We start from the raw sequence: 24,789 nt of genomic DNA, 5'->3' as shown, positions 1-24,789 counted from the left end.
AATTTTGGCATACTATTAATAACTCCAAAGATAAGCTAAGGTTTTAGTGTGGGCTTTAGACTGCTATCATTGCCACATGCTTTCAAATAGTATTTTACTAATAAATATTTCACTAAGTTTTAAAATTACACTTTTATTCAGCAAATGCTGTCTATTTTAATGTTTTGTGTGACTTTGAATCTTATGTTGACTTCTATCCCATTGTCACTATCTTTTCAACAGTCTCATGCAACACTAAACAAATGAGAAATTAAAATTTTCACATCCCTACTTTTAAAAAGGTTTTTGTTTCAAAGCTCTTTTGACCTCAAAGTTGAAACTTTGATGGTTTTCTCTATATTAGTTTCTGGTTTTGCCAATAAAGCATATTAATTAGGCTTGCTTACCCAATAGTTAACTTAATTTTAATTTGCTTTTCTTATTTATCTTCTAGCCATTCTAATCCAAAAGTTGTTAATCCGACTCGAGCCCCGGGGTACCTTGCCGGCGGAGTCGCCTGACACCCGCAAGGGCCCACACAGGATTCCCCACGGGATCCTAAGACCTCTGGTGAGTGGAACACAGAGCCTGCCCCAATACAATCGTGGGGAACCTGAGACTGCGGTAAATAGGGAAGCTGACTACCTGGGCCTGACCTGGGGCACAAGCCCCTTCTGCTCCACTCGAGCCCCGGGGTACCTTGCCAGCAGAGTCGCCTGACACCCCCAAGGGCCCACACAGGATTCCCCACGGGATCCTAAGACCTCTGGTGAGTGGAACATAGCGCCTGCCCCAATCCAATTGCGCAGAACCTGAGACTTTGGTAAATAGGGAAGCAGACTACCCGGGCCTGACCTGGGGCACAAGACCCTTCCATTCCATTCGAGCACCAGGGTACCTTGCCAGCAGAGTCACCTGACACCCGCAAGGGCCCACACAGGATTCCACACGGGATCCTAAGTCCTCTAGTGAGTGGAACACAACTTCTGCCAAGAGTCCAGTACGAACACCAGATATCTGGGTACCTTCCCTGCAAGAAGAGAGCTTGCCTGCAGAGAATACTCTGCCCACTGAAAATAAGGAGAGAACTACCCTCCCAGGTCTGCTTATAGAGGCTAACAGAGTCACCTGAAGAACAAGCTCTTAACAGAGACAACTATAACAGCTAGCTTCAGAGATTACCAGATGGCGAAAAGCAAATGTAAGAATCCTACTAACAGAAATCAAGACCACTCAACATCATCAGAACGCAGCACTCCCATCCCACCTAGTCCTGGGCACCCCAACACAACCGAAAATCTAGACCCAGATGTAAAAGCAATTCTCATGATGATGATAGAGGACATCAAGAAGGACTTTCATAAGTCACTTAAAGAATTACAGGAGAGCACTGCTAAAGAGTTACAGGCCATTAAAGAAAAGCAGGAAAACACAACCAAACAGGTAGAAGTCCTTAAAGAAAAACAGGAAAACACATCCAAACAGGTGATGGAAATGAACGAAACCATACTAGAACTAAAACGGGAAGTAGACACAATAAAGAAAACCCAAAGCGAGGCAACACTGGAGATAGAAACCCTAGGAAAGAGATCTGGAACCATAGATGCAAGCATCAGCAACAGAATACAAGAAATGAAAGAATCTCAGGTGCAGAAGATTCCATAGAGAACATCGACACAACAGTCAAAGAAAATACAAAATGCAAAAGGATCCTAACTCAAAACATCCAGGAAATCCAGGACACAATGAGAAGACCAAACCTACGGATAATAGGAATTGATGAGAATGAAGATATTCAACTTAAAGGGCCAGCTAATATCTTCAACAAAATAATAGAAGAAAACTTCCCAAACATAAAGAAAGAGATGCCCATGATCATACAAGAAGCCTACAGAACTCCAAATATACTGGACCAGAAAAGAAATTCCTCCCAACACATAATAATCAGAACAACAAATGCACTAAATAAAGAGAGAATATTAAAAACAGTAAGGGAGAAAGGTCAAGTAACATATAAAGGAAGGCCTATCAGAATTACACCAGACTTTTCACCAGAGACTATGAAAGCCATAAGAGCCTGGACAGATGTTATACAGATACTAAGAGAACAAAAATGCCAGCCCAGGCTACTATACCTGGCCAAACTCTCAATTACCATAGATGGAGAAACCAAAGTATTCCACAAAAAAAACAAATTCACACAATATCTTTCCACGAATCCAGCCCTTCAAAGGATAATAACAGAAAAGAAGCAATACAAGGACAGAAATCACACCCTAGAACAAGCAAGAAAGTAATCCCTCAACAAAACAAAAAGAAGACAGCCACAAGAACAGAGTGCCAACTCTAACAACAAAAATAAAAGGAAGCAAAAATTACTTTTCCTTAATATCTCTTAATATCAATGGACTCAATTCCCCAATAAAAAGACATAGACTAACAGACTTTCTACACAAACAGGACCCAACATTCTGCTGCTTACAGGAAACCCATCTCAGGGAAAAAGACAGACACTACCTCAGAGTGAAAGGCTGGAAAACAATTTTCCAAGCAAATGGTCTGAAGAAACAAGCTGGAGTAGCCATTCTAATATTGGATAAAATTGACTTCCAACCCAAAGTTATCAAAAAAGACAAGGAGGGACACTTCATACTCATCAAAGGTAAAATCCTCCAAGACGAACTCTCAATTCTGAATATCTACACTTCAAATGCAAGGGCAGCCACATTCATTAAAGACACTTTAGTAAAGCTCAAAGCAAACATTGCACCTCACACAATAATAGTGGGAGACTTCAACACACCACTTTCAACAATGGACAGATCGTGGAAACAGAAAATAAGCAGGGACACAGTGAAACTAACAGAAGTTATGAAACAAATGGACTTAACAGATATCTACAGAACATTTTATCCTAAAACAAAAGGATATACCTTCTTCTCAGCACCTCACGGGACCTTCTCCAAAATTGACCATATAATTGGTCACAAATCAGGCCTCAACAGATACAAAAATATTGAAATTGTCCCATGTATCCTATCAGACCACCATGGCCTAAGACTAATCTTCAATGACAACATAAATAATGGAAAGCCAACATTCACGTGGAAACTGAACAACACTCTTCTCAATGATACCTTGGTCAAGGAAGCAATAAAGAAAGAAATTAAAGACTTTTTAGAGTTTAATGAAAATGAAGCCACAACATACCCAAACCTATGGGACACAATGAAAGCATTTCTTTTTTTTTCCATTTTTTATTAGGTATTTAGCTCATTTACATTTCCAATGTATACCAAAAGTCCCCCATACCCACCCACCCCCACTCCCCTACCCACCCACTCCTTTTTTGCCCTGGCGTTCCCCTGTACTGGGGCATATAAAGTTTGCGTGTCCAATGGGCCTCTCTTTCCAGTGATGGCCGACTAGGCCATCTTTTGATACATATGCAGCTAGAGTCAAGAGCTCCAGGGTACTGGTTGGTTCATAATGTTGTTCCACCTGTAGGGTTGCAGATCCCTTTAGCTCCTTGGCTACTTTCTCTAGCTCCTCCATTGGGAGCCCTGTGATCCATCCATTAGCTGACTGTGAGCATCCACTTCTTTGTTTGCTAGGCCCCGGCATAGTCTCACAAGAGGCAGCTACATCTGGGTCCTTTCAATAAAATCTTGCTAGTGTATGCAATGGTGTCAGCGTTTGGATGCCGATTATGGGGTGGATACCTGGATATGGCAGTCTCTACATGGTCCATCCTTTCATCTCAGCTCCAAACTTTGTCTCTGTAACTCCTTCCATGGGTGTTTTGTTCCCAATTCTAAGGAGGGGCATAGTGTCCACACTTCAGTATTCATTCTTCTTGAGTTTCATGTGTTTAGAAATTGTATATTATATCTTGGGTATCCTTGGTTTGGGGCTAATATCTACTTATCAGTGAGTACATATTGTGTGAGTTCCTTTGTGAATGTGTTACCTCACTCAGGATGATGCCCTCCAGGTCCATCCATTTGGTTAGGAATTTCATAAATTCATTCTTTATATAGCTGAGTAGTACTCCATTGTGTAGATGTACCACATTTTCTGTATCCATTCCTCTGTTGAGGGGCATCAGAGTTCTTTCCAGGTTCTGGCTATTATAAATAAGGCTGCTATGAACATAGTGGAGCATGTGTCCTTCTTACCAGTTGGGGCATCTTCTGGATATATGCCCAGGAGAGGTATTTAAAACTAAAATTAGTATACCTTAGAATTGGGAATGATTAAAAAGCTTTGGGAACTCTGTATGTTTTACATTTGCCAATGATACTAGTGCTGATGAAACATGGTCAAACTTTTTAGATACATTAACTTTAGATATGATTACAAAAGATAACATACTTAGTGAAAAAGTATAGATCTGGTAACTGGGACTATTATATGTTAAATTATAGCTAAATAAATCTAGATTAAAAGATTTTAAGCAGCTATCTAATTGAACACAGGGTCCACACAACAGGAAGAAAATCCAGTATTGTATTAGAAGTGTACTTTTCACCCTCATCTAAGAAATTTCTCTTTACCATAAATGGAACCTGTTACAGAAATCCACACTGGGCATAATGCAAAGATCAATATATCATGCGTAGCCTAGCCTCAATTGATATAATAGCACAACTGCATCCAGTATGAGTCAGAATTTCAGGACTTCTGCCATGAAACCACCTCTCCTAGTAATGCCTGCTTAACCAAATCATGAATAATAAAAGTATCAATAAACATTTTAATGTGGAAGGAGAAAAATTTCAGTGTTCCCAACCACAGCAAAAGTACTACAGGTAGATAATGACTAGTGAGAAAAGGAACATTGATCTCTCTAAGCCCTGTGATTGACCAATATAAAGTCATCAGTCCTGAAACCACATAAATACAAATCATAAACCTGGATTAAGCATTGTGTGTGTGTGTGTGTGCAAAACAATAATAATCCAAGAAAGAAATACTCGAATTTGAGAGTGAGTGGTAACATGGAAGAGACTGGAGGGATTAAAGGTAAAAGGGGGAGAGATGTAATTATATTTTAATTAAATGTAATAAAATTAAAAATGGAAATAAAACATCTTCATTTTGTGTGAAAAATATTTAAAATGTTTTAAGAGAATGTTACAAACTCACAACTCTATGGACCAACTTCAAACCTAAAAAAGTTAAAAGGGTTAAAGTAGGGAAATTACTGTAGTCATATTATATCCATACTCACAATCAGAGAAGAATGACGTAAAGCATTAAAGCTGACTATGTGGCTATGAGGCTTTTGTTACTCTTTTGTGCTAAGGATGTGGAAGAATTTGGCACTTTTTGGTAGAAAAGCCATTGAATGCTTTTAAAGAAATGTTACAGATTGTCATAATGTAAGTTTGAAAGATAGGAATGTTGAGAGAAATGCAGACATTGGGAACCAGCTCAAGATATTTCAAGGGAAAATAGACTCTTACCCAGAATAAGGCTAAGGTTTACTTCTATGATATTTTGGCCAAGAATCTGGCTAACTCTGCCTGTATCTATCTGGTGGACCTGAGACGGAGCTTGGATTTAAAGAAAATTAGTTAATTTAGTTTGTGAAGAAAAGGTAGCTAGGAAAGCTTCAAGTTTAGGAAAAGCAGAATACTGACAATAAAGCAGCTGTCAATATAAGAGATTGGTACCATTTAAAACAAAGATGACCTGCCCATAGGATTGTATTTCCTAATGGTCAGCACAGAGAAGATGATACAGCTATGGTCCAGTAAAACTAGGTTACCTCTTGGGCTAGTCATGAAATTTGGTGGCAATGTCTACATTTTTCTAAATTTAATATATGAAAGATGAAATACTAAGAGAGTCTTTAAGAACAGCTGAGGCCAAGAGCTGTGTGACAGAGTTTGAATCCTGGCAAAGAAGCCCCAAGAGGCTGTTGCATGAAGTTATGAAGGTAAAGTTTAAGCTACTGTAGAGATTCCAGAGTATTAGAAATGCCAGGATGATGGGACATGATCTAATGTCTGGACAAGGACATCTGGAGGTGAGAAATGGAATCAGTTTAAATGCTTAGAAAATCTGTGTGTGCTGAAGATAGCATATGTAGAGGGATTGGGACACCAAAGCTGATTTCTCCATGAAAAGCCCCAGAACTGGAGGATTTCATTTCTCTGCTTGATTTTGGCTTTTTGTATAATCATCACTTGCTATTCCTAGATACTTATTTTTATTTTGGGATAAGAATTCTTACATTATTCTATCATGCATAGCAATAACATAATTTTCTACAGGATATCACAATACATTTTTTGATGTGGTAAAGTTTTTAAAGACTATGAGGACTTTTAAAGTTGGACTGTATTTTGCATTATTAAACACACAGAGAACTTTGGAAATAAGGGTTGGTAGGTTATGTCTAAAACATAATGTGATGTGTCTATGTGACAGGTTAACAATGAATGAAGCTGTGATGGTTAATATTATATACTTAACACAATATAGAATTGCCTGGGAGGGAAATCTGAATGAAGGATTGTCTATACTACTTAGTCTGTGAGCATGGTTGTGGGCCTGCATCTTGATTACTTTTAATTTATACGGGAAGAACTTCCCTTGTTGTGGCAACGTTATCTACGATGGGGATTCTGGAGTGTATGAGAATAAAGAAAGCAAATTAAGCTCTAGTAAGCATACACACATCAATTCCTTGATCTCTACTCTTGACTTGTGTCAAGTTTCTGCTACTTCCTGTTGCACTGATGCCCCAACAGTGATGGACTATAGTCTGAATTTGTGTGTAAAATAAACTTTCATGTACCTTGTTTTGGCCAGGATACCTACAGAAAGTTATAAGGTGCTAACCTTCTTAATGTAGTTCATGCTTGCCTCAAACTATCAATACTACTCCATTTTCTCTTCCTCTGTGCTAGTTTTTTTTTTTTTTTAATAAGCCTAATATAATATGACTGAATAAAATTTTCTTTTCATTTTAAAAACACATTATTTATTATTATTATTATTATTACTATTATTATTATGTGGTAGCATATGTGATCTAGAGCACATGGGGAAGTCAGAGCATCACTTTGCTGAATGCAGTTCCCTCTTTACATTCATGTATGTTCTGAGAATGGAATGAAGGCCTCATACTTGCTTAGCAAGTGCTTTATTTGCTTAGCATCTCATTAACCTTCCGTTTTGTGTTTCTTTGTTTTTGTTATTGTTTTTGTTATTGATTTTATTTTTGTTTTGTTTTGGACTCAGAACCTCCCTATGTAGATCAGCCTACTTTTTTTTTTAAGCATCCAGTACCAACAGTCCAGAGCTGATACTGCCAACTGGGATATCCTTCCATAGCAATCATTAATTAATAAAATTCAACAAAGCCTTTTTCAGGCAAAAGTTTGATAGGGTTATTTTCTCAATTGAAATTGAATATTCTCAAATGGCTCTGACTTGTGTGAAGTTCATATTAAATTAGACAGCAGAGGGCTTTAATGAATACAGCCATAGGCATGATGTGTTAAGGATAAGAAATGTTGTCTTGGACTTGTCCTTAACAGGAAGGCTTGCAGCTGCAGAAGTAGAATTGGTAGAGTACTTTATTCTCATGCATAAAGCCTTGGGTTTGATCTCTAAAACTGCATCAAGTAGGGCATGCTGGTACCTCTCTTTAATCCTAGCTGTTCTGGAAAGGGAAAGCAGGAGTATCAGTGGTTCATAGTCATATTGAGCTATTAAGTGAGATAAAGGACAGTCTGAACTATATGAAATATGTCTTGAAAGCAAGTAAGGATTATAATACTATATAATACCAACACACAAACAAAAGCCAGCTTATATCACATGAGTCTGTGAATCTCTCAGTTTTATTTAAGCCTCCCCTTACATAATCCAATAGCTCTACCATCAATCTCTATCCACACTTATCCAGTGGACCTCATGGATGCCCATGTCTAGGGTGTAATTTATTTGACTAGTGGCTCTGAGTCACCTAATTTGTGGAAGACTAGCAGATTTCATACTTTGGTTATGAGGCACCTCTTTTAAGTACATTCAAATCAAACTTCCTTTAAACTGATAGATGCAAAGTACGTTTCCCTATTATTTAAGTTTGTGTGTGTGTGTGTGTGTGTGTTGGTACATACATACATATGTAAGTAAATGCACATGCCCACAGGTGCTAGAGGCCTCCTGAAGCTCAAGCTGAAGGTGACTGCGAGCTACCCAACGTGAGTCCTGTGCAAGAGCAATACTCACTCCTCATTACTGACCACTCTCATCTCAAAGTGCTTTTATTCCGTGGCAACATAATCAAGCCCCTAAGTATAACTCTTAAATTATTTTTGTTTGGGAAATTCTGTTTATACTTTCTGGCACTGATAGTCCTTGTACGTCTGATATTGCTCATGATTCAGTCTCCAAAGTACAGGATTCATAAAGATAAACTACTGGTTCCAGTAATTTCCTATTTTCAGACAGGTTGTCATATAGCCTAGGCTGGCCCAAACTTAGTATGTAACCAAGGATAGCTTGGAACTTTTAATCCTTCCAATACTAACTTGTTCCATGCAAACCATTCTATTTTTTGAAAGCACCCATAGAGTAAATATTATTTTTTATCAAAGTTCTCTTTATAAAAGTTCAATTCAACTAAAGTCTATATCATGTATATTCGACCTCTTTTGTAATCATGTAAAGAATTCTTTGACAAACTATATAAATCTGTTCCTGTGACAGTTAGGACCTCTATTCCCTATCATGAAAGAAATATCTGTGCAGAGGGGTTTTACTTCACAAAAGTGGACAAATATAAATTTTATTAACTATCTTTTCAGAGCTATTTATTATCAGCTATCTTTGTCTGGGCATCTCTAAGGGCTAAAGTTTGATGCCTTGGTATATCTATATAATATTCAGTAATTATATTAGGGATATTATATACTTATTATAACTGACATACATTGTTCTGATAGATTAGAATAGAGCCTGGATAGCTATCTCAATATATTTCAAAAGCCCAAGTACACATATTTCAGGGAATCATATCTAGGGGCTACACAAATTAAGTATAGGACTGAAAAATATTATTTCTGATAATTAAATCAATGGAAAACATATTCTCACGAAAATATACTTACATATTTTTAATATATTTGTTTGTAATCTTTGTTAGCTAAAAGCACGTGTTTTATCTGGGAAATGAGCAAAGCACTGGTGTGTCTAATGCATAGATTATTTCTCAGCAATTAAAAAACAATGAGTACTCCCACCTTATCCTCTCTTTCTCCATTTATTTTTCTCCCTCTGATACACAGACACAAAATTTTCAATCAGTAGGAACTCCTCTGGAAGTATCAGGAAAGTGCCACACATTACAAAACAAGCATTGGGTAATTTCCAGGCCAATACTCTCATTTTAATTTTAATAGGAAAAAAACTCCCCTAGATACCTTAAAGAGGCAGAGACTCACTCCCTTCTAAACATAGGTAGAATAATAGGTGACTTTTGAGAAATATTCTGGAGCAAAGCAGCAAGTGAGAAATAGGAAGAGAAGGAAGAGGAAAGAGGAGAGAGAGAGAGAGAGAGAGAGAGAGAGAGAGAGAGAGAGAGAGAGAGAGAGAGAGAGAGAATGTACTCAAAAGAAAGAAACCTTCTTTAAAGGCCAGTTTTCATTTAGAATTTATTTATTTATTTATTTATTTATTTATTTATTTATTTATCTTTTTTGATTTATTTAATCTTTTCTTCATACTCCAGGTGTTATACCCCTCCTGGTCCACCCTCAGACTGTTCCACATCCCATACCACCGCCCACCAATTCCACAAAATTGTCTTCACCACCAACCTCACCAGACCTCCCCAAGAGACTGTCTATGGCCTCCAGTCTCTTGAGGGTTTGGTACATCTTCTTTGACTAAACCCAGACCAGGCAGTCCTATGCTGTATATGTGTTTGGGGCATCATGTCAGCTGGTATATTCTGCCTGGTTGGTGGCGCAGTGTCAAAGTGGTCTTGGAGATCAGAGGTTAAATGAGACTGTTTGTCCTCATACAGGGATGCCCTCCTCCTCAGCTTCTTTCAGCTTTTCCCTCATTGAACCAGAGGGATCAGCAGCTTCTGTCCATTGTTTGGGTGTAAATATCTGCACCTGACTCTTCCAGCTGCTTTTTGGGTCATTCGGAGTACAGTCATGATAGGCCCCATTTTGTGAGCATTCCATAGCCTCACTAGTAGTGTAAGGACTTGGGCCTTTCCCCAAGCTGGGCCCCACCTTGATCCTTTCACTGGACCTCATTTCCATCAGGCTCTTCTCTGTTTTTGTTCCTGAAGGTCTTTTTGACAGGAATAGTTCTGGGTCAGAGCTTTTGACGTTGGATGGCAACCCCATCACTCACTTGATGCCTTCCTTATCTTTCTACTGGATGTGGATTCTACAAGTTCCTACTCCCCATCTACAAGTTCCTACTCCCCACTGTAGGGCATTTCATCTAAGGTACCTCCATTTGAGTCCTGAGAGTCTCTCACCTCCCAGGGCTCTGGTACATTCTGGAGGGTCCCCCAATGTCATACCTCCATAGGTTGCCTGTTTTCATTCTTTCTGCTGGCCCTCAGGGCTTCAGTTTTTTTTTTTTTGTTTTTTGTTTTTTGTTTTTCTCTACCCAATACCTGATCATGTTCTTCTCTAGTACTCCTGGTCCTCTTCCCCACTTGAGACCTTCCCCCCACCCCCACCCCCACTTCCACCCTGTGATTTCTTTCTTCTCCCTTCCAAGTGGGATTGAGGTATCCTCACTTGGGCCTTGTGGCTTGATAACCTTTTTAAGTTCTGCGGAATGTATAGTGGGTATTCTACACTTTTTTGGCTAATATCCACTTATTAATGAGTATATACCATGCATGTCCTTTTGGTTCTGAGTTACCTTACTCAGAATGATATTTCCGAGTTACATCCATTTGCCTGAAAAGCTCAGGATGTCTTTGTTTCTTAATAGCTGAGTAGCTTGATCCTGATTCAACTTTGGTACCTGGTATCTGTCGAGAAATTTGTCCATTTCGCCCAGGTTTTCCAATTTTGTTGTGTATAGCCTTTTGTAGAAGGATCTGATGGTGTTTTGGATTTCTTCAGGATCTGTTGTTATGCCTGTAGTGGTGGACGCAGATAGGATTTGCTGAAGGAGGCAGAGGCAGGAGGATCACGAGTTCGAGGCCAGTCTGGGCTACACATTTTTTTTAATTAGGTATTTTCCTCGTTTACATTTTCAATGCTATCCCAAATGTCCCCCATACCCACCCACCCCCAATCCCCTACCCACCCACTAACCTGTTTTGGTCCTGGTGTTCCCCTGTACTGGGCCATATAAAGTTTGCAAGTCCAATGGGCCTCTCTTTGCAGTGATGGCCTACTAGTCAGATGTCACAGAAAGAGAAGGAATTTAGAGAAGTGATTATAGAAGTTATTACTAAGTTATAAAACATTTTATATGAAAGTTATATAACCGGAAAAGCAGAAAGATCCTAAGTGGGGAAAGGGAAAAATTCTTCAAAGTGGGGAAAGGGAAAAAAAATTAGTCTAAGTGGAGAAAGGCAAAAAAAAAAAAAAAAAAAAAAAAAAAAAACTTCTCTCTTGATTTTCCTCGTCTCTTTGCCCTCAGCACTTATACGTATTTCAGAATACTTGACCACATGTTACAAAGTTCATCAACTGTCTCAGATCAACAGGTTCACTGAAGGTATCAAACCATAACTAAGATATTAGTGAAGTTTTGTATAGGTAAATCCAATCAATATTTTATCTTCTACCCTAGAACCTATAATAAATCATTAGTTCCCTTCTGATGACCTTTGGTTAATTGTTATACAACCTCTTGGAATGTGCTTTGAGTAGGAGAAAGCCTAGTTACTATCTAAGAGCAATTAGCCAGTGACACTTGGAAAACTGGCAGTTCTCATTGCAGTTTTGACTATCAGAAAAGAACCTAATAGCCCTTTTAGTTTGGGGAGAATTTTATTGAGTATTTTTGCATTGATATTCATAAGAGAAGTTGGTCTGAAGTTGTCTTAATCTGGAATCAATTCACCAATAAAAACACATAGACTAACAGACTGGCTATATAAACGATACACAACATTTTGCTCCATAAAAGAAACCTACCTCAGGGACAAAACCAGATACTACCTCAGAGTAAAAGGCTGGAAAACAATTTTCCAAGCAAATGGTCTGAACAAGTAAGCTGGAGTAGCCATTCTAATATAGAATAAAATCAATTTCCAACCCAAAGTTATCAAAAAAGACAAACAGGGACAGTTAATGCTCATTGAAGGTAAAATCTTCCAAGATGAACCCTCAATTCTGAATATCTATGCTCCAAATGCAAAGGCATCCACATTCATTAAAGAAATTTTAGTAAAGCTCAAATCACTCATTGCACTGCACACCATAATAGTGGGAGACTTCAACAACCCACTCTTATCAATAGAAAGATCCTGGAAATAGAAACTAAACAGAGACACATTGAAGATAACAGAAGTTATGAAACAAATGGATTTAATAGATGTCTACAGAACATTTTACCCAAAAACAAAAGGATATAACATCTTCTCAGCACCTCATGGTACCTTCTCCAAAATTGACCATATATTCAGTCACAAAACAGGACTCAAAAAAATATTGAAAGTATCCCATACACCCTATCACATCACATTGGACGAAGGCTGATCTTCAATAACAAAATAAATAATAGAAAACCAACATTTACATGAAAGCTGAAAAACACTCTACTCAATGATAACTTGGTCAAGGAAGAAATAAAGAAGAAATTAAACACTTTTTAGAGTTTAATGAAAATGAAGGGACAATATACCCAAACTTATGGGGCACAATGAATGTAGTCCCACAAAGAAAACCAATAGCTCTGAGTGCCACCAAAAAGAAACTAGAGAGAGCACACACTAAGAGCTTGACAGCACACCTAAAAGCTCTAGAACAAAAGGAGGCAAATTTACAAGGGGGAGTAGATAGCAGGAAATAATCAAACTCAGGGCTGGAATCAACCAAGTGGGCACAAAAAGAACTATTCAAGTATCAACCAAACCAGGAACCTGTTCTTTGAAAATATTATCAAGATAGATAAACCCTTAGCCAGACGAACCAGAGGGCACAGGGACAGTATCCTAATTAACAAAATCAGAAATGAAAAGGGAGACATAAGACCAGAACCTGAGGAAATCCTAGGCATCATCAGATCCTACTACAAAAGGCTATACTAAACAAAACTGGAAAACTTGGACAAAATGTACAATTTTCTAGACAGAAATCAGGTACCAAAGTTAAATCCAGATCAGAATAAAGATCTAAACAGCCCCATATCCCCTAAAGAAATAGAAGCAGTCACTAATAGTCTCCCAACCAAATAATGCCCAGGACCGCCCACATGGGTTTAGTGCAGAGTTCTATCAGACCTTCAAAAAAGAACTAATTCCAACTGTCCTCAAACTATTTCACAAAATAGAAACAGAAGGTACTCTATTCAATTCATTCTATAGAAGCCACAATTACTCTGATACCTAAACCATATAAAGTCCCAAGAAAATAGAGGACTTCAGACCAATTTCCCTTATGAATATAGATGCAAAAATATTCAATAAAGTCCATGCAAACCGAATCCAAGAACATATCACAAAGATCATCAATAATGATCAAGTAGGCTTCATCCCAGGGATGCAGGGATGGTTTAATATAAGGAAACACATCAACGTAATCCACTATATAAGCAAACTCAAAAACAAAAACCACATGATCATCTCCTTAGATGCTGAGAAATCATTTGACGAAATCCAACACCTATTCATAATAAAAGTCATGGAAAAATAAGGAATTCAAGGCCCATACTTAAACATAATAAAAACAATATATAGCAAACTAGTAGTCAACATCAAACTAAATGGAGAGAAACTAAAACCAATCCCACTAAAATCAGGGACTAGACAAGGCTGCCCACTTTCTTCCTATCTATTCAATATAGCACTTGAAATCGTAGCCAGAGCAATTGGAAAACAGAAGTAGATCAAGGGGATAGAAATTGGAAAACAAGAAGTCAAAACATCACTATTTGGAGATGATATGATCATATCTATAAGTGACCCTAAAAATTCCACCAGAGAAATTCTAAACCTGATAAACAGCTTCTATGCAGTAGCTGGATATAAAATTAAATCAAAAAAAAAAAAATCAGTGGCCTTTCTCTACATAAAGAAAAACAGGATGAGAAAGAAATTAGGGAGACAGCACCCTTCACAGTAGTCCTAAATAATATAAAATATCTGGGTGTGAATCTAACTAAGGAAGGGAAATATCTGTATGATACAAACTTCAAGTCTCTGAAGAAAAAAAATTGAAGAAGATCTCAGAAGAAAGAAAGATCTCCCATGCTCATGTATTGGCAGAATTAATATAGACAAAAATTTGCTATCCTGACGAAAGCAATCTACAGCTTCAATGCAATCCCCATGGAAATTCCAACTCAATTCTTCACCAAGTTAGAAATGGCAATTTGCAAATGCATCTGGTGTGGAGAGCCTTGCTGCGAGCAATTGCCATTATAAGATGGTGCTAGCTTCCACTACTCCTAACTAGTAAACAAGCCTTATGCACAAGTGCAAGAGTGAACTCATGCCTAGTCACTGCCCATCTCGTGGCGTAGTAATGGGGTGATGGATGATCAACGAATCAGGAGCTGTCACACCACATCAGGTGCTGAAACGTCAAGCTTCAGGCTATATAAGCAGCGCCACTTTCCCGGTTTGGGGTCTTCCCTCCTGATAAGTAAGCAATAAAAGCTTTGCTGCAGAAGATTCTGGTTTTCCTGAGTGTGTTCTTGCCGGCGGGGACAAAAGCTCGCAATAAGTGGCACCGAGGAACCCAGGAACTACCGTCACACTGGCGCAAGGGAGATCCCTCGTTCACGAGGCAGAACCAGAACTGTGGGACATTACAGCATTACGAGGTATGTCTGGCCTTGAACTTTCTCCAGTGTTAGAAACCTTTTTGTTTCTTTTCACATGTCAGCAAGTGGTTAAGGCAGGGCCGAGAATTCTGGACGAAATTCAAGACAGTCTATCAGAGGTAAAGTGGGGAGAGAGAGTAGGAGCAAAGAGGAAACATGGTGCACCAATTAAGCATACAGGCCTTTCCACGGGTCTTGAACCTGAGGAAAAGTTAATGTCAGGGAAGAATACCTGGGGAGAGATTGGAAGGAAGGAGAAGGAAAAAGAAAAGAAAAAAAGATCAATCAGCGGAGGTTTCTAGGAGAAGGAACTTATACCCGCCCCTAGATGAGTTTAAGCGGCTAGCTCTTAGTAGCTCAGAATCAGAAGAAGGACTTAGCTCCTCTGAAGAAAGGGACTTGGAGGAGGAAGCAGTTTGTTATAAGGGAGAAAGGCACCAGCAAGATAAAAAGCGAGCTACTCAGTCTAGAAAAAGGCAAAAAGTGGCTGGCGAAAGCCAGCTTGCTGCTCGACCTCCAGACTGTTGGCTTCAGGGTCCTAGTGCATCTCAGCCCTATTTGAAGAGGTACCATTCAGAGCTTTATGTGCAGAGGTATCATTCAGATTCATTCATTCCAAAAGAGGAACAGAGAAAAGTGCAGCAAGCGTTCCCAGTTTTTGAAGGAGCTGAGGGAGGGCGTGTTCACGCTCCGGTAGAGTATATACAGATTAAGGACCTCGCAGAAACAGTTTGCAATTATGGAGTCAGTGCAAATTTCACTATAGCACAAGTCAAAAGGCTTGCGAATCACTCTATGACTCCTGGTGATTGGCAGACTGTAGTAAAAGCTGCAGCCCCCAGTATGGGAATGAATCTTGAGTGGAAAGCCTTGTGGCAGGACTCCTGCCAGACGCAGGCAAGGGCCAATGCCACCATGGAAGGGGACCAAAGAACGTGGACGTTTGAATTACTTACAGGTCAGGGACAGCATACTGCTAACCAAACAGATTATCATTAGGAAGAGTACGCTCAGATCTCAGCTGCCACTGTTAAGGCATGGAAGGCACTCTCTAAGAAGGGAGAGGCAAGTGGGCATTTGACCAAGATTACTCAAGGTGCACAGGAGTCCTTCTCAGACTTTGTGGACAGAATGACAGAGGCAGCAGGGAGGATATTTGGAGACCCAGAAGCAGCTATGCCTTTAATTGAACAATTGGTTTATGAACAAGCTAAGCAGGAATGCAGATCAGCAATTACACCTAGAAAGAGTAAGGGGTTACAGGACTGGTTAAAGGTTTGCCATGAGCTTGGAGGGCCGCTTACTAATGCTGGATTGGCAGCAGCCATTCTGCAGGGGAGGAGGCGCTTGGATTCAACTGAGCTCAAACTTTGCTTTAGTTGTGGCAAACCAGGACATTTAAAAAAGGACTGCAGAGCCCCTATAAAAAGGACAGCACCAGGATTGTGTACTAAATGTGGAAAAGGATATCATTGGGCTAAGGACTGTTGTTCAATTAGAGATATACAAGGCAGGCTCTTGTAGCCTACAAGGTCTTATTGTCCACCCTGGAGTTGGAGATCAGGATTATAAAGGGGAACTTCAGGTTCTCTGTTCCGGCACTCAAGGTGTCTTTTCTATTTTACAAAAAGACAGAATAGCTCAACTAATAATTTTGCCAAGCCTACATGGCTGATTTCCTTCCTCTGGTATTCCTCAAGCTGCCAGAGGGATTGGTTCTACTGGAAAAGATTCTGCTTACTTAATAATGCCTTTAGATGCCAGGCCATCCTTGGAGTTAGTTATAGAAGGGAAAATTTTAAGGGAATTTTAGATACAGGAGCAGACAAAAGTATTATTTCTTCTCACTGGTGGCCAAAAACCTGGCCCATAACTCAGTCATCACACACTTTACAAGGGCTAGGCTATCAGTCCTGCTCCACTATTAGCTCCCGTTCTTTGAGCTGGCAAATGGATGTCACGCATTTTTCCTCCTTTGGGAAAAATCAATATTTACATGTTTGCTAATCTGTCTAGGCAGATTTCTTTGTATCTTCCAGGAAAGATTCGATGAGACCCTTGAGACCCTGAGAGCAGCTGTTCTCAGGATCAAGTCGAAAGGAGTGGACCTGTCATTGACAGAGGGTCTCTCCTCCTGGATTTCATCTGCTTTTTCTTATTTTAAGGAATGGGTGGGGGTAGGTTTATTTGGTGTTGCCACCTTCTGTGGACTTGTTTTTATGCTCTGTTTAGTTTGCAAGCTCAGAACCCAACAAACAAATGACAAGGTTGTGATTGCTCAAGCACTTGCAGCCATCGAGCAAGGGGCCTCCCCTGAAATCTGGCTATCTATGCTCAAAAATTAGTTGACATTGGTGGCGGGCCTCTTTTATAGAGTTCGCCCTAGGTCATTTAGCAGTTACTGTCACACAGTACTGCGGTATCCAGAGATGGGCAACTTTCCTCATGCACAGACCAACCTAAGACACGGGACCCAGTGGCGATATGGCTACCCTATGACAGGAAAGGCTGTGACATTTGAGGAATGACCTAAGACAGGAGCCACAGCAGATGGACATGACTGCAGAGGCCTAGACCAGCCTCAAATTTTAATAAAATAAAAAGGGGGAGATGTGGAGAGCTGTGCCGCGAGCAATCGTGTGCGTACCGTGAGCAATCTCCATTATAAGATGGTGCTGGCTTCCACTGCACCTAACAAGTAAACAGCCTTATGCTCAAGTGCAAGAGTGAACTCACGCCTAGTCACTGCCCATCTCGTGGCGTAATAATGGGGTGATGGGTGAACAACGAATCAGGAGCTGTCAGGCCACATCAGGTGCTGAAACGTCAGGCTGCGGGCTATATAAGCAGCGCCATTTTCCCGTTTCGTGGTCTTCCCTCCTGATAAGTAAGCAATAAAAGCTTTGCCGCAGAAGATTCTGGTTGTCCTGAGTGTGTTCTTGCCGGCGGGGACAAATGCTTGGGATAATCTGGAATAACAAAAAACCTAGGATAGCAAAAACTATTCTCAACAATAAAAGATCATATGGTGGAATCACCATGCCTAACCTCAAGCTGTACTACAGAGCAATTGTGATAAAAACTGCATGGTACTGGTACAGTGACAGACAGGTAGATCAATGGAATAGAATTAAAGATCCAGAAAGGAACCCACACACCTATGGTCACTTGATCTTTGACAAAGGAACTAAAACCATCCACGGGAAAAAAGACAGCATTTTCAACAAATGGTGCTGACACAACTGGCAGTTATCATACAGAAGAATGTGAATTGATCCATTCTTATTTCCTTGTACAAAGCTCAGTTCTAAGTGGTTCGATGAATTCCACATAAAACCAAAGACACTGAAACTTATAAAGGAGACAGTGGGGAAAAGCCTTGAAGATATGGGCACTAGGATAAAAAAATCCTGAACAGAATATCAATGGTTTGTGTTGTAATATCGAGAATCAACAAATGGGACCTCATAAAATTGCAAAGCTTCTGTAAGGCAAAAGACACTAGTCAATAAGACAAAAAGGCCACCAACAGATTGGGAAATGATTTTTACCAATCCTAAATCAGATGGGGGACAAATATCCAATATATACAAAGAACTCAAGAAACTGGACTCCAGAAAATCATATAACCCTAGTAAAAAATGGGGTACAGAGCTAAATAAAGAATTCTCAACTGAGGAATACTGAATTGCTGAGAAGCACCTGAAAAAATGTTCAACATCCTTAATCATCAGGGAAATGCAAATCAAAACAACCCTGAGATTCTACCTCAGAACAGTCAGAATGGCTAAGGTCAAAAATTCAGGTGACAGCAGATGCTGGCGAGGATGTGGAGAAAGAGGAACACTCCTCCATTGTTGGTGGGATTGCAAGCTTGTACAACCACTCTGGAAATCAGTCTGGTGGTTCCTCAGAAAATTGGACATGGACAGGAAGATCCAACAATACCTCTCCTGGGCATATACTCAGTAGATGTTCCAATTTGTAATAAGGACACATGCTTCACTGTGTTCATAACAGCCTTATTTATAATAGCTAGAAGCTGGAAAGAACCCCGATGTCCCTCGACAGAGGAATGGATACAGAATATGTGGTGCATTTACACAATGGAATACTACTCAGCTATTAAAAACAATGAATTAATGAAATTGTTAGGCAAATGGATGGTATCTGAAGGATACCATCCTGGGTGAGATAACCCAATCACAAAAGAACTCACATGATATGCTCTCACTGATAAGTGGATATTAGCCCAGAAACTTTAATACCCAAGATACAATTTGCAAAACACTTGAAACTCAAGAAGAAGGAAGATCAAAGTGTGGATAATTCGTTCTTTCTTCGAATGGGGATCAAAATACCCATGGAAGGAGTTACAGAGACAAAGTTTGGAGCTGAAAGAGAAGGAAGGACCATCCAAAGACTGCCATACCAGGGCGTCCATTCAATAAGCAACCACCAAACACTGACATTATTATATCTTCCAGCAAGAGTTTGCTGACAGGACCCTGTTATAGCTGTCTCTTATGAGGCTATGTCAGTTCCTGTCAAATTCAGAAGTGGATGATCACAGTCATCTATAGGATGGAACACAAGGCCCCCAATGATGGAGCTATAGAATGTACCCAAGAATGTAAAGGGGTCTGCAACCCTACAGGAGGAACAAGAATATGAAATACTCAGTACTCCCCAAAACTTGTGTCTCTAGTTGAATATGTAGCAGAGGATGACCTTTTAGGCCATTAATGGGAGAAGAGGACCTTAGTCTTGTGAAGATCATATGCCTCAGTACAAGGGAATGCCAGGGACAGGAAACAGGAGTGGGTATTTTATGGACCATGGAGGGAGGAGGGTATAGGGGACATTAGGGATAGCATTTGAAATTAAAATGAAGAAAATATCTAATAAAAAAGAAAGAAAAGGACCTACTAGCAGTCCAACTATAAAAGCGCTTAATAATCACAGATATAATTTTAGGAATTCTTATAGAATCTTTCTTTCTTTCTTTTTTTTTTTTAATGAGCCAAAATTTATTTATTTCTTGCACTTGAAGTATTCCTCGATGACATCCTTGGCCTGAGATTCTTTGCCATAGTCCTTAACCACTACACAACTGCAACCAACCACCTTCCGTGGTTTGCCCTCACGATCGATTTTACAGAGGCCTACCCATTCCCCTAATTTCTTGTTGTATCAACCTTTATCAGGTTGATTTGATGCTCAGCACAAAGTGCCTCCACCAGCTTGACATACAAGCTCGCATACATCACAGTTGGATGCGAGCACACACAGATGGGCTTGACGCTTGTCTAAGGCTTTGGCAGCTTCGCGTATGCCACATGCTAGGCCATCGTGGATGAGGGCGGTCTTCAGCACCTCTTGTAGAGCAGTCTTGACGTCCATTACACCTCCAGCTGCTGTGCCTTCCTCGGCCATGGCGGTGAATCACGGGTGATGCCGAATCTTGAACTTACCCGAGCTTCCGCCTCTGCGCAAGTTGGAGGAGGCAGGGATAAAAAAAAAAGTTATAGAATCTTTCTTAAGACTTAAGTCATCAATGTGTTTATGAAACATTACTACAGGACATTACATCATCGTGGATCTCTGGAGATCTGTTCTAAAGTGGTGTGCTATACTTAGTAATTGTTATATACCTTTAATAATAACAGGAAAAGCATATTAATAGCAGGATTGTTTCTGAAAATGAGTCCTATACAGCCTTGCTTAATAAGGGTGTACCTGTTGCAGATTATAATAATAATCTGAAACAGGCCATTTCAGGATGATCACTTTCTAGTTATTAGCTTGTCACATTATATGGCCCTTGAAAAAGGATGGTGATTTCCCAGGCCATTCTTTTATCATTAGGATTTTTTTTTTTTTTTGCTATCCTGGGTTTTTTTCTCTTTCCAGGTTAATTTAACAAATGCTCTCTGTATGTCTTTGAATAATTCTGTTGTGATTTTGATGGGGATTGCATTGAATCTGTAGATCGCCTTTGGTAGTGTGGCCATTTTTACTATGTTAATTCTGCCAGTCCATGAGCATGAGAGATCTCTCAATTTTCTAAGACCTTCTTCGTTTTCTTTCTTCAGAGACTTAAAGTTATTGTCATGCAGGACTTTCAATTGTTTGGTTAGAATTTTGCCCAAGATATTTTATATTATTTGAGGCTATTGTAAAGGGAGTTGTTGCCCTTATATCTTTTTCAGCTTGTTTATCATTTGTATACAGGAAGGCTACTGATTTATTTGACTTACTTTTATATCCAGCCACTTTACTAAAGTTGCTTACTAGCTATAGAAATTCTCTGGAAGAATTATTGAGGTCACTTATGTATACTATCATATCATCTGCCAATAGTGATACATTTCCTTCTTCTTTGCAATTTTCATCCCCTTGATCTTTGTGTGTGTGTATGTGTGTGTGTGTGTGTGTGTGTGTCTTAATGTCCTCGTTTGAACTTCAAATACTATATTGAATAGATATGGGGAGATGGGAAGTCCTTGCCTTGCCCCAATTTTAGTAGGTTTGCTTCAATTATCTCCATGTGTATATTGATATTGGCTGTTGGTTTGTATTAAAGTGCTTTTGTTATATTTAGATTTGTAACTTGAATTCTTGATCTCTCCAATATGTTTAACGTGAAGGGTAATTGTATTTGTCAAATCCTTTTCAGTATCTAAAGAGATGATCATGTGATTTATTTCTTTGAATTTGTTTATATAGTAGATTACATTAATGAAATTTTGTATATTGAACCAACCTGGCAACTCTAAAATGAACTCTACTTGATGTTGAAAGGTGGTTTTGACATGTGCTTGTATTCTGTTTAAAAAATTTTTTTGAGTATTTTTCCATCAATATTTATAATCAAAACTGGTCTTAAGTTTTCGTTTTTGTTGAATCCTTTTGTGGTTTAGGTATCAGAGAAATTGTGTCTTCATAGAATAAATTATGTAGTATTCCTTCTGTTTCTATTTTATGGAATAGATTGAGGAATATTGTTATTAGGTCTTCTTTGAAGTTCTAGTAGAGTTCTACAATAAAGCCTTCTGGCCCTGTGCCTTTTCTTGTTGAGAGGTTTTTAATGATTTCTTAGGGGATATGGGCCTATTTAGAAAGTTTACCTGCTCTTGCTTTAACTTAGGCATATGACATCTGTCTAGAAATCTATCTATTTCATCTAAGTTTTCTAGTTTTGTTGAGTACAGGCTTTTGTAGTAGGATCTGATGATTTTTTTTTTCGAATTTCCTCTATTTCTGTTCTTATGTCTCCTTTTTCATTTCTGATTTTGTTAATTCAGATACTGCCTCTAGTCCCTTTATTTAGTTTTGGTAGGGGTTTTTTTCTATCTCGTTGATTCACTCAAAGAACCAGCTTTTGGTATTGCTGATTCTTTGTATTGTTTTCTTTGTTTCTATTTTGTTGGTTTTGGCCAAGATTATGACTATCTTCTGCCTTCTAACCCTCTAGAGTTCTCATGTGTGAGGTTGTTTCTAGTGTAGGATCTCTCCAATTTCTTTAGGAGGGCACTTAGTGCCATGAAGTTTCCTCTTAGCACTGATTTCATTGTGTACCATAAGGTATGTTGTGTTATCATCTTCACTGAATTCCAGGAGATCTTTAAATTCTTTCTTTATTTCTTCCCTGACCAAGTTTTAATAGAGTAGAGAATTGTTCAATTTCCATGTATGTGTGGGCTTTCTCTTTTGTTGTTATTGAAGAGCAGCCTTAGTCCATGATGATCTGAGAGGATGCATAGGATTATTATCAACTTTTGGAATTGGTTGAGGCTTGTTTTTAGCCCTAGAGTATGATCAATTTTGCAGAAGGTACCATGAGGTGCAGAGAAGTGCATTCTTTTGTTGTAGGGTGAAATGTTCTGTAGACATCTGTTAAATCCATTTCTTTCATAACCTCTTTTAGTTTGACTGTGTCTTTGTTTAGATTCTGATTCAATGACCTGTCCATTAGTGACAGTGGGGTGTTGAAGTCTCCCACTGTTGGGGCGGGCTTGTGGCTCTCATGTCTGGGTTTGAGCCTGGAATGCATTTTGAAACTGAAAGAAAAGAGGGAATCTAGGCGGGTAAACAATGAAATGGAGTCAAGACTGAATTCTGATCAAGACTCAACTTTAATGTAGGCAAACATGCTTTATAAAGAAGAGGGGAGGCCCATTCCCAGTCACACAAAGTTCCTTTGAAGTTGTCAGATCAGCCTTTTAGTAGGATCCCAGGAAAATCACAGTTCCTTGTTAACTCTGGAAGATCTTGGAGAACTGATTCAGCCTCAGGCAGGTGGCAGGTAGTGGCATATCAAAGGAGAGGGATGAGAAGCCACACAGCAGGTGGCTCTGCCTCAGGGGCAGATGGTCTCAGCCAGCCTTGCTAGGCTGGAAGGAGTTAATATCCCCCCCTTTAAATAATATTAAATAAAACTGGACTGAGGCATAAAATTTATTTATGCTTTAAAGTCCTGCCTTGGAATTATGGTGGCTGGCAGCTCTGCCTGTCTTGGGATCTCAGATCCTCCCGAACCATCCAATTTCATCATAGTGGACTACATGCAGCTAGGATGTGTAATAATTTACACAAACATGGCACTGTGATGTTTTATCAACAACCTCGGCCTTTTGGCATGTACCCCTGTCTTAGACTGGTATGACTCTGTGATCTGGTTGCCCTTCCCTGACTGTCAGGCCCTCATCGCACACCATATTCCCAAATCAGACCAAAGCCACAATATATATTTAGAATTCTTCTTGATGAACAATAATAATAACTGCCACCTGCGTTGTTGGAGGCCAGGTTTTACATCTGTTGCAGAGAGTCTTAACTGCATTAACTGACCTGATTGTAAAACAAAAGTGTGACAATGAAAGGTAAAAGTATAAAATTTCTTTGAAGAACTCCAGGTACTCCATTCAGTTGCAAATTAGCAACAACCAAGCTCGGGCTTTGAGCTCCCAGTGTGGGGGAGCTGGCTTTGAGAATAAGCAGAAAGGCCAGAGATTCTCTGGAATTGGAGTCTGAGCTCCAAATTAACTTTTCTAGATAATTAAGAATTTTAGCTATCTTCAATATGAATCTCTAATATTGGAATTATTACTAGACCAGTCTAAGATTGCGTTAGAATAACTGGTCACAATGGAGAAAAGAGAAAAATCATTATGACTATATTATAAGACTGATCTTTCTATGTCAGAATATGTAGTCTCTGATATTCTTTTTGCCATAAAGTTAAAAAGCTTGAAGCAAGGCAGCTTCACTAGTCCAAACTGAAAAAAATGGTAAACTGTGGGGAGCCGAACTCACAATCGCCATTACAAGATGGCGCTGACACCTTGTGTTCTAAATGGTAAACAAATAATCTGCGCATGTGCCAAGGGTAGTTCTCCACTCTATGTGCTCTGCCTTTCCTGTGACGACAACTCGGCCAATGGGCTGCAGCCAATCAGGGAGTGACACGTCCTAGGCAGAGGATAATTCTCCTTAAAAGGGACGGGGTTTTGCCATTCTCTCTCTTGCTCCTGAAGTTGTAAGCAATAAAGCTTTTGCCGCAGAAGATTCCAGTTGTCTTGAGCGTGTTCTTGCCGGTGGACACAAAAGCTCAAAATAAGTGTTGCTGACACCCGGGAATTACCATCACCCGCGCAAGGAAGATCCCTCATTCTGGAACCAGAACTGTGGGTCACGGTCACGTTACAGCTTTACAAGGTAGGTTTGGCCTTGAACTTTTTAACGAAATTCAAGACAGTCTATCAGAAGTAAAGTGGGGAACAGCTTTACAAGGTATGTCTGGCCTTGAAC

At 39.4% G+C, this 24,789-nt stretch overlaps 1 pseudogene; it reads right to left on the bottom strand.

Annotated features, from left to right (window-relative positions):
• Window positions 1-19,997: 19,997 nt before the first annotated feature.
• Rps12-ps20 lies at window positions 19,998-20,458 on the bottom strand (annotated as a pseudogene).
• Window positions 20,459-24,789: the final 4,331 nt, after the last annotated feature.

This window comes from Mus musculus, chromosome X (assembly GCF_000001635.26).
Source record: "Mus musculus strain C57BL/6J chromosome X, GRCm38.p6 C57BL/6J".
Taxonomy (NCBI): Eukaryota; Metazoa; Chordata; class Mammalia; order Rodentia; family Muridae; genus Mus; species Mus musculus.
This window is presented reverse-complemented; position numbering and strand designations above follow the sequence as displayed.